The sequence below is a fragment of the Macaca fascicularis genome, chromosome Y (genome assembly GCF_037993035.2).
Source record: "Macaca fascicularis isolate 582-1 chromosome Y, T2T-MFA8v1.1".
In the NCBI taxonomy this organism is placed as follows: Eukaryota; Metazoa; Chordata; class Mammalia; order Primates; family Cercopithecidae; genus Macaca; species Macaca fascicularis.
Genome location: NC_132903.1, coordinates 377,544 through 388,084, shown reverse-complemented (window position 1 = coordinate 388,084; position 10,541 = coordinate 377,544).

The following is a 10,541-nucleotide window of genomic DNA, read 5'->3' as shown; positions in this document are numbered from 1 at the left end:
AGTGGGTGGATGGATGGGTGAATGGATGAATGGGTGGGTGGATGGATGGAAGGATAGTTGCATGGGTGGGTTAACAGATGGATAGATAAATAAATACATGAGTGGATGGATGAATGGATGGAACGTTGGATAGATGGATAGATAGATGAGTGAACAGGTGAATGAATAATGGACAGATGAATGAATGAGTAGATGGATGGATGGGTGGAAGGAAGCATAGATAGATGGATGATTGGAAGGTTGGATGGATAATGGATGAATGGATGGATGAGTGGGTAGGTGGGTGGATGGGTGGGTGGGTGGATGGATGGATAGATGGATGGATGGATGGATGGGTAGATAAATGGACAGATGGGTGAGTGGGTGGATGGATGGGTGAATGGATGAATGGGCGGGTGGATGATGTGTAACGAGCTGGCTGGAACGACGTATGGAAAGATGAATAGATAAAGAGATAGATGGGCAGATGAATGGGCAGATACATAAGAAAAAAAAACTGTCATTGAATATATGTGTCTAGACCGTGTCTGTCTATGTAGTTTTTAGACGGTTGAGCTTCCTCATCCCATTTCTTTAGTGTCATCCAAGAATTCCACGTTCGCTTGTTGACGGAGCGGTACGGCAAAGCTATTTTTAAGCCAGACAAAGTTTAACTGTGTATTTTGTCATACAGGGAATTTTTAAACAGAAGAAAATTCTCCTTGCCTTATCATTAAAAGTAGGGTAAGTATTTTCTCTTAAAAAGCTTATATATTTTTTTTTGCCTGAGGAAATAAATAAGAAGGGCTGACATTGGTTCAGAAAACGAGTCCGCTGATGCAGCCAGAGAAACCTCTAGATAAGCAGAAAATAAACTCGGACAGAAGCGAGAACCCCCCTAATTAATGGAGCGATCTGCGCAGGCTCTGGCGGTGACTGAGGACAGTCCTGTGTGTCACACGGCGAAGGTGGGGCATTTAATCCTGGCAGGTGCACATTTTTATAGACATCCGTGGAAGTTACGAACAGCTGATTAGTGCAGTTACAGAGATACAGCAAAAGGCCTTCAGGCAGGTCTGTGCCCTAAACTGGGGCACGGAAATTAAGAGCAGTGACCAAAGAAATGCGTGATCAGGAAAAGAATGAATCCAGCATCCCCAGAAAGAGAGACGGACAGCCACCCGCTTCGACAAAACGGTGCGTCCCCTCAAGGAGTTCCAAATGATAAAAACACATTAAACGCTTTTCCAGCCACGCCAAGAATCTGTCTTATTCATTTTGGACCCGCTTACATTTTGTTGTACGTGAGCAAACCGTTTCCCTGGGTGGGGGGGGGGGGGGAGGGAACAAATAACCATACAATAAATCAGTTTCCTCGAGTCATTTAATCCCAGAGTCAGCTCCAGAAATCAATACGATAAAAGAACGTCAGTATTTGTGTCATAACTATGCAGTTTTGTTTTGTTCTGTTTTGTTTTTTTGAGATGGAGTCTCGCTCTGTGGCCCAGGCTGGAGTGCAGTGGCGAGATCTCGGCTCACGGCAACTTCCACCTCCCGGGTTCAAGTAATTCTCCTGCCTCAGCCTCCCGAGTAGCTGGGATGACAGGCACCTGCCACCACAGCCGGCTAATCTTTGTATTTTTAGTAGAGACGGAGTTTCACCGTGTTGATCAGGCTGGTCTTGATCTCCTGACCTCGTGATCCGCCCGTCTTGGCCTCCCAAAGTGCTGGGATGACAGGCTTGAGCCACCGCACCTGGCCTACTATGTAGATCTTGAGTCAGCATTGAGGCTCAACATCCTTCCTCATTACAGACATTAAAACCACGACATATCACTTCATACCCACAGGAATGGCTATTAAAAAAAAAAAAAAAGATGTTATTAAGTGTTTGTGAGAATCACTGTGTGTAGAAATGTCAGCTGATACTGTCACTTTGGAAAACGCATTGACAGTTTTGTAAAAAGTGGAACACACACGCCTGTCATCCCAGCACTTTGGGAGGCCGGGGCAGGTGGATCACCTGAGGTCGGGAGTTCGAGACCAGCCCGGCCTACATGGAGAAACCCCGTCTTCACTAAAAACACAAAAATCAGCCGGGTGTAGTGGTGCACGCCTGTAATCCCAGCTACTCGGGAGGCTGAGGCAGGAGAATCACTTGAACCCAGGAGGTGGAGGTTGCAGTGAGCTGAGATGCAGCCACTGCACTCCGGCCTGGGCGACAGGAGAGAAACACCACTAAAAAAATCAATAAAAAGTTGAACACAAACTCACCATTCAGACCAGCCATTCCTCCTGTGGGCGTCTACCCAAGAGAAATGAAAACTTATGTTTACTCAGAGACCTGTCGGTCAATATTCCTAGCAGCACGATTTGTAACAGCCAAGACGTGCGAACAGGCTGTTCAACAGCAGGTGAACAGATCAAGAAATTATGGTGTTTGCCCGCAATGGAGTATTATTCAGCCAATGAGATACTAATATATGTTCCAACACGGGTATACCTCAAAAACACTAAGCTAAGTAGCAGTCTGGGATAAAAGACTATATGTTGTGTAAAGGCTACGGGCAGAAATGGGGTAGAAGGGAAGAGAAGGGAGTGCTGTTAGCTCTACGATTTCTTTTTCGGGGGTGATAAAAATATTCCAGAATTAGATTGTGGTGATGGCAACTCTATGAATTCACTAAGAAGCGTTGAACCGCATAGTCAAAATGAAAGCATTTCATGGGATGTTGATTAAACCTCAATAAAGTTGGTTTTTTGTTTGGTCGGTTGGTTTTGTTTTGTTGCTTTGTTTTTGAGACAAAGTCTCGCTCTTGTCGTCCAGGCTGGAGTGTAGTGAGGCGATCTCAGTTCACCGCAACCTCCGCCTCCCGGGTTCAAGCGATTCTCCTGCCTCAGCCTCCCGAGTAGCTGGGATGACAGGCACCTGCCTCCTTGCCCAGTTAATTTTTTGTATTTTTAGTACAGATGGGGTTTCGCCATGTTGGCCGGGCTGGTCTCGAACTCCTGACCGCAGGTGATCTGCCCGCCTCAGCAGTTGTTGTAAAAAAATCAACATGTAAGTTGATTTTAAGATTCTGCATCGTCTAAGTTACCATTTTAGAGTAAAATCCTTTTCCTCTCTGTTCATCCGTCAGTATCCTGATGGATCCTCATCTTTCCCTGGTTTGAACAAACTGAAACTGTGTCTCCATTAAACCCTGACTCCCAGCCCATGGCACCCACCTCGGTACTTCCTGTCTCTATGGATTTGACCACTCTCGGGACCTCAGAGAAGCAAAATCCTACTGTGTTTGTCTTTATGAAACGCTGACTGAAGCTGTTTTATTTACCTATAATACAAATCCTCCTGCAAAGTGGGAGCTGAGTCACCCCGAATGGAGACGGGAGCTTCATGACTAAAGGGTTGGCCAGAGTGAAATGGAGTTCAACCTAGATGAGTTCATACTTCCAGGCACCAACTTTAATTAATTAGTTAATTAATTTAATTATTATTTTTTGAGACGGAGTCTCGCTCTGTCACCCAGGCTGGAGTGCAGTGGCGCGATCTCGACTCACGGCAATCTCCGCCTCCCGGGTTCAAGTGATTCTCCTGCCTCAGCCTCCCGAGTAGCTGGGATTACAGGCACCTGCCACCACGCCCGGCTAATTTGTGTATTTTTAGTAGAGACGGGGTTTCACCATGTTGGCCAGGCTGGTCTCGAACTCCTGACCTCAGTTGATCTGCCCGTCTCGGCCTCCCAAATTGCTGGGATTACAGGCATGAGCCACTGTGCCTGGCCCTTTTCTCTTTCTTTTTTTTTTTTTTATTTTCTTTCCTTTTTTTTTTTTTTTTAAGAGTTTCACTCTTGTCACCCAGGCTGGAGTGCAATGACACGATCTCGGCTCACTGCAACCTCCGCCTCCCGGGTTCAAGCGATTCTCCTGCCTCAGCCTCCCGAGTAGCTGGGATTACAGGCACCTGCCACCACGCCCGGCTTATTTGTGTATTTTTAGTAGAGACGGGGTTTCTCCATGTTGGCCAGGCTGGTCTCGAACTCCTGACCTCAGATGATCCACTCGCCTCGGCCTCCCAAAGTGCTGGGATTACAGGCGTGCACCACTGCACCCGGCCCAAATAACGACATTCTTATCACGCATGACTTCCTGAGGCCTTAGAGGTGACCTCCCAGGGCTCAAAGGTAAAGGCCAGACCTCTTTGGGGACAAGCTTCCATCTTTGCTACACATTCACCCAAAAAAAATAGAAAGTGTTTTTTCTAGATACCAAGACCGCTGCTAAAATTGGTTACTGCCATAAACAAGTGGCCACATTTTGCACTTTTCATGACTGTGTGAGTCACGGTCACTGCCCACGTCGGACGCTTCCTATCCAGCAGGATCCAGGAATTCGCGATGCCCGTAGCCCAGCCGCTTCTGTGGCCCAGCCTGGGCCCTGCACGCAGGAGCCTGCTCTGCAAATGGGATGCAGGGGATGCAGCCGGGCCAGCCAGCGCCGCCGCTCAGGGACCCCGGCCTCCCAGGCCAGCCGGTGACATCCCCTTTCTTGGGAGATTAAGCCCCTATTTGTTGTGGTGATTTGCAGTTTCATCCCTAATGATCCGCGGCCCCGCTGCAAAGCTGTGTTCCTGACAGCCAGTGTCACGTGTGATTAGAGGCCCTGAGAGGGTTGACTCCCCCCCTCCCCCCGCACCGACCACATGCCTGCAATCTAATCACTTCTCAGACAGACAGCGAGGTTCCAGGGACAGGGAGCAACCCGCAATCTCCCCCCTTCTCCCTGCAATGCCTGCAAACACTAACTGGGCCTTGGTCTTCTCCGTGCCAGTCTTGGTGATGTCCTGGACAGCAGCAGCTCCAGGCAAATCATCCAAAAGACCAACGCCCGCCGGCTAGGGGATGGCCAAGTGGTGTCTGAGGCATGAGGCCGACAAAAAGTTCAGAGTTCATCGGATGTCACGGCTGCTAAAGAAAGAAAGGGTGGGCCGGGCGCGGTGGCTCAAGCCTGTCATCCCAGCACTTTGGGAGGCCGAGACGGGCGGATCACGAGGTCAGGAGATCGAGACCATCCTGGCTAACGCGGTGAAACCCCGTCTCTACTAAAAATACAAAAAACTAGCCAGGCGAGGTGGCGGGCGCCTGTAGTCCCAGCTACTTGGGAGGCTGAGGTAGGAGAATGGCGTAGACCCGGGAGGTGGAGCTTGCAGTGAGCTGAGATCCGGCCACTGCACTCCAGCCTGGGCGACAGAGCCAGACTCCGTCTCAAAAAAAAAAAAGAAAGAAAGAAAGAAAGAAAGAAAGAAAGAAAGAAAGAAAGAAAGAAAGAAAGAAAGAAAGAAACGGTGCTTCCCTCCACGTCTCCCAGACACACACAACCGAGACCTGTTTCCATAATTGGTTACATCTCCCTTTTTACTTCTCACCTTGTATTCATTCGGCGACGGCTCCTGCACGCACCTGCCATCCCCCGTCCCCAAACCCCGCCACTCCCGCTCCGCCGCGACCCCCACCGGGAATAAAAAGACAGAACTCTGGAACTGGAACCAGGGAAGCCATTTATTTTTCCTAAAATCATCCGAGACATCACCTAACTCCCGCCTCGCCGAGGTCCCTCAGGTCTTCTTTCAGTAGGGTGAGCCTTTCGTTTAAAGGGGGATGTGCAGTGTGAGGTCGGCTAATCCCACTGAACAGTTCCCGGCAGGTAATTTCGGAGTAACGTGAAGCCGTCACAGTCACGGACGTCTTGAAACGAAACAGCAACGGGGCAGGTTCGTGTCTAGCCCTGAGGAAGCAGCGGGCATCCGAGCCTGCTTACACCCGGCCAAAGACAGATCACAGACGCCCACGCCCAGGTCAACTGAAAGCTACAGACTGTCTGCACCTCCTCACGCATTCCAGCTCCCCCTGGACGGCAGCTCCCCGGGTTAAACGCACAGACCTCGTTTGCAACCTGTTACTATTCGTCGTTTTCTTTTTTGTTGTTTTTTTTTTTTTTTTTGAGACGGAGTCTCGCTCTATGGCCCAGGCTGGAGTGCAGTGGCCGGATCTCAGCTCACTGCAAGCTCCGCCTCCCGGGTTCACGCCATTCTCCTGCCTCAGCCTCCGGAGTAGCTGGAACTACAGGCGCCGCCACCTCGCCCGGCTAGTTTTTGTATTTTTTAGTAGAGACGGGGTTTCACCGTGTTAGCCAGGATGGTCTCGATCTCCTGACCTCGTGATCCGCCCGTCTCGGCCTCCCAAAGTGTTGGGATGACAGGCTTGAGCCACCGCGCCCGGCCTATTCGTCGTTTTCTTTACTGAGTGTATGCAAATCTCATTCGAAACCTCCTCACAACAGTTAAGAAACAAGATTCTCCTCCTCAGTGGTCAACGGGGAAGTATCGGTTCGACTTGCCCCGATCACCGGATCCAGCCTCTGGTGTATTTCAAAACATCTCCAACCGTTTCTCACATGATTGGGGTTAGGGATGAGGGGCCGGGCGCGGTGGCTCACGCCCGTCATCCCAGCACTTCGGGAGGCTGAGGCGGGTGGATCACCTGAGGTCAGGAGTTCGAGACCAGCCTGGCCAACATGGTGAAACCCCGTCTCTACTAAAAATACAAAATTAGTTGTGCGTGTTGGCAGGTGCCTGTAATCCCAGCTACTTGGGAGGCTGAGGCAGGAGAATCGCTTGAACCCGGGAGGCGGAGGTTGCAGTGAGCCGAGATCGCACCTTGCACTCCAGCCTGGACGACAGAGCGAGACTCCGTCTCAAAAAACTCACAATTAATCCGTAGACACCTGGTGATACCAGTAGCCAAAAGAAATTCCAAATCGCTCATTTACGGTGAGTTCATGTTCTCCTTTCATTTCTGGCTCTCCCTTGCAGGGTAATTATTTAAAAGAATTATCTTTTTGTTGGCAATGATCTCATTTTTAACAGTTACCCGCAGACCTACCCCAGACTCAGCTTTTTTTACACGTTATTCCAATGAAGAAAAAAAAAAAAAACAGCTGTGAGAAAATTCAGTCTCATATTTCAGAAAAAATGAGGTGGAAGGGGGGGATCCTATTTGCTCAGAAATATTCCTCCTGGAATAACAGAACTTTGCCAGCGTTCCTCCCACTTAGCTGGTTGTATTTTTAAATGATATTCTATCCAGGCAAAGAACGCAGACGACTATAAATAAAACCAGTATTTTAACACTTTTCTCTTTTGAAATTTCTTATTTATTTATTTATTTACTTATTTTATTTTATTTATTTATTTATTTTATTTTTTATTTTTTTTTTGAGGCGGAGTCTCGCTCTGTCGCCCAGGCTGGACTGTGGCTGTGTGATCTCGGCTCACTGCAACCTCCGCCTCCCGGGTTCAAGCCATTCTCCTGCCTCAGCCTCCCGAGTAGCTGGGATTCCAGGCGTGCACCACCATATCTGGCTAGTTTTTGTATTTTTAGTAGCGACGGGGGTTTCTCCATGTTGGCCAGGCTGGTCTTGAACTCCTGACCTCAGGGGATCCACCTGCCTCAGTCTCTCAAAGCACTGGGATGACACGTGTGAGCCACCGCACCCTGTCCCCAGTAACCATTTTTTTTTCTATATGTCTTGCTACATTTATCTCATGGATAGTAGTCGCATCCATATGGACAGAAAGGACCATTCTCTTTCACAAAACCAGTTCCTCTTTCCAAGCAGTTTGAGTGCTGGGTTGCAGTTTCCACAGGACAACCTCCAGCAACCAGATCAGCCCAAGCCGTTTTCCACGGTCCCGTTTGCTTACCTTCGACTCGTGACTGCCCTTCTGTTCTACATTTCCACTTTCTGGTGGCCCCGGGATGCAGCATCTAGAAGGCCAGGCTTGGTGGCTCACACCTGTGATTCCAGCATTTTGGGAGGCCGAGACAGGAGGATGATTGCCTGGGGTCAGGAGTTCAAGACCGGCGTGGGCAACGTAGTGAGACCCCATCTTTAGAAAAATAAAAGTTAGCCGGGCGTGGCGGTGCATGCCCGTCCTGTAATCCCAGCTACTCAGGAGGCTGAGGTAGGAGGATAGCGTGAGCCTGGGAGCTGGAAGCTGCAGTGAGCCGAGATCGCACCACTGCACTCCAGCCTGGGCGGCAGAGTGAGACCCTGTCTCAAAGAAAAAACAAAAAAAAAAAAATACGTTTTAGATGAGAACAAAAGCAGACTGCATCTGTAGGTGCTCACATCTCGATTTGTGTTCTCATAGAAACCCTCTACTTGTCAATCCAAGGAAGGATTTAAAAAAAAATTTTTTTAAATAACCTGTCAGAGGCACTCCTGGTTCCATGTTTCCAAGCCCCTTCCTAGCTCCATGTTTCTCTCCAATATCCCGCCAGCTTTGTCCTGAATTACGGACGTTTCCATATAGACCCAGGCCCACAGGAATCTTCCAGGATCTCCCTAGACCTACGCAGCAGGACGTGCTGCACGTTTGGCCGGGTACGGCGGCTCACACCTGTCACCCCAGCATGTTGGGAGGCCGAGGCAGGTGGATCACTTGAGGTCAGGAGTTCGAGACCAGCCTGGCCAACATGAAAAAACCCCGTCTCTACTAAAAATACAAAAATTAGCCGGGCGAGGTGGCGTGCACCTGTCATCCCAGCTACTCGGGAGGCTGAGGCAGGAGAATGGCTCGAACCCGGGAGGCGGAGGTTGCTGTGAGCCGAGATCACACAGCCACAGTCCAGCCTGGGCCACAGAGCGAGACTCTGTCTCCAACAAGAAAAAAGATGCGTTTCAGTGTCTCGTCTCCGGGAGGACAGTGCACAGGGGCTAAAAACCGCTGAACCGGACCGAGAAGCCTTTGGCTGGAAAGTATGCAACGCTACCAATTTAGCCCAGGAATGCACCCCGCGGTTTCCCGAAAAAAGCATCACGGATTTTCTCAGTGGAAGAACCGCCCTCCGCAGAGCTGGTAGCAAAACCCACAGGACAGAACGTGGCGTCTCTAGACAGCCCAGCCCTTCCTCCGGCTTTGGGCCCTGGGACTGGGCTCCATCCTCTGCCGGGGGACGTGGACCCTGCCACGTGGATTCACAGAGTGGCATTTGTGCATGATTTTCTACAGGCCCTGCCCCACCAGAACGGTGGCTGGTGCCCACGTCTTTTCGGTCTGGTCGCGTTTCTGAAGTCCTGAACGTTGTGCACGTCCGACCCTGTGGGTGAGAGGGGAGATGGCAAAGTCAGCAGAGTCATCAGTGCCAGCCCTGGGATGCCCACAGGCCTCTAGATGCCTTTCTTTGGCATCCAGCGTGTTCGTTGTAAGGAAGACGTTTAGTTTTCCTTCACCAGGAGATAAATGAAAAGAAAACAACACAGGAACGTAAAATCCGGCGAACGGTGGCCTCGCCGCATTTGGGACACTGTCGTCCTTGCTGTTCCCAGCGTCCACGCGTCATAAATATGGAACTGTGCGGTGAACGGCGGGCCTGCCCCGTGTTTGCTCTCGTTACCCACAAATCCAGAGGGTTCCCCCCTCCAGCCCCCCGCTATGTCCACACCACGAGAAGATTTACAACAGCGGCCGGCCTAGGCGGGCTCTCATTACGGGAAGGTTCTTCTTTGGGAAACACACGAAGAACGATAATTATAATTTACGTGGACTATTTTAAAAAGCAGCAAGCCGGGGTTGCACGCCTTCTGGGTTTTGCAAAATCGCAGGCCTTTTTTTTTTTTTTTTTTTTGAGATGGAGAGTCTCGCTCTGTCTCCCAGGCTGGAGTGCAATGGATCGATCTTGGCTCACTGCAACCTCCGCCTCCCGGGTTCAAGTGATTCTCCTGCCTCAGCCTCCCGAGTCGCTGGGATGACAGGCACCCGCCACCTCGCCTGGCTAATTTTTGTATTTTAGTAGAGACGGGGTTTCAACATGTTGGCCAGGCTGGTCTTGAACTCCTGACCTCAGGTGATCCACCCGTCTCGGCTTCCCAAAGTGCTGGGATGACAGGTGTGAGCCACCGCGCCCGGCCTCTGTCCGCTTTTTATTGGTGTTAGAAGCACCTAAGACTCTAGTATCATCTGCAAATGTCCTTGGGATGCTACCTGTCCCTCTTTTGTTTAAATTTTTGTTTTTTTTTTTTTTTTTTTTGAGACGGAGTCTCGCTCTGTGGCCCAGGCTGGAGTGCAGTGGCCGGATCTCAGCTCACTGCAAGCTCCGCCTCCCGGGTTCCCGCCATTGTCCTGCCTCAGCCTCCCGAGTAGCTGGGACTACAGGCGCCGCCACCTCGCCCAGCTAGTTTTTGTATTTTTTAGTAGAGACGGGGTTTCACCGTGTCAGCCAGGATGGTCTCGATCTCCTGACCTCGTGATCCACCCGTCTCGGCCTCCCAAAGTGCTGGGATGACAGGCTTGAGCCACCGTGCCCGGCCAAGATTTTTGTTTTATGAAGTTAAGCTGGAGACAACATAGAATTTGCCATTTTGAAGTGCACAATTTGGGAGCATTTAGCACATTCGCCGTGTAGCGCAACCAGCAACTCTATCAAATTTCAGAACGTTCTCACCGCTGCAAAAGGAAACCTTGTACCCATGAAGCTGTCATTCCCCATCCCCCTCCCCAA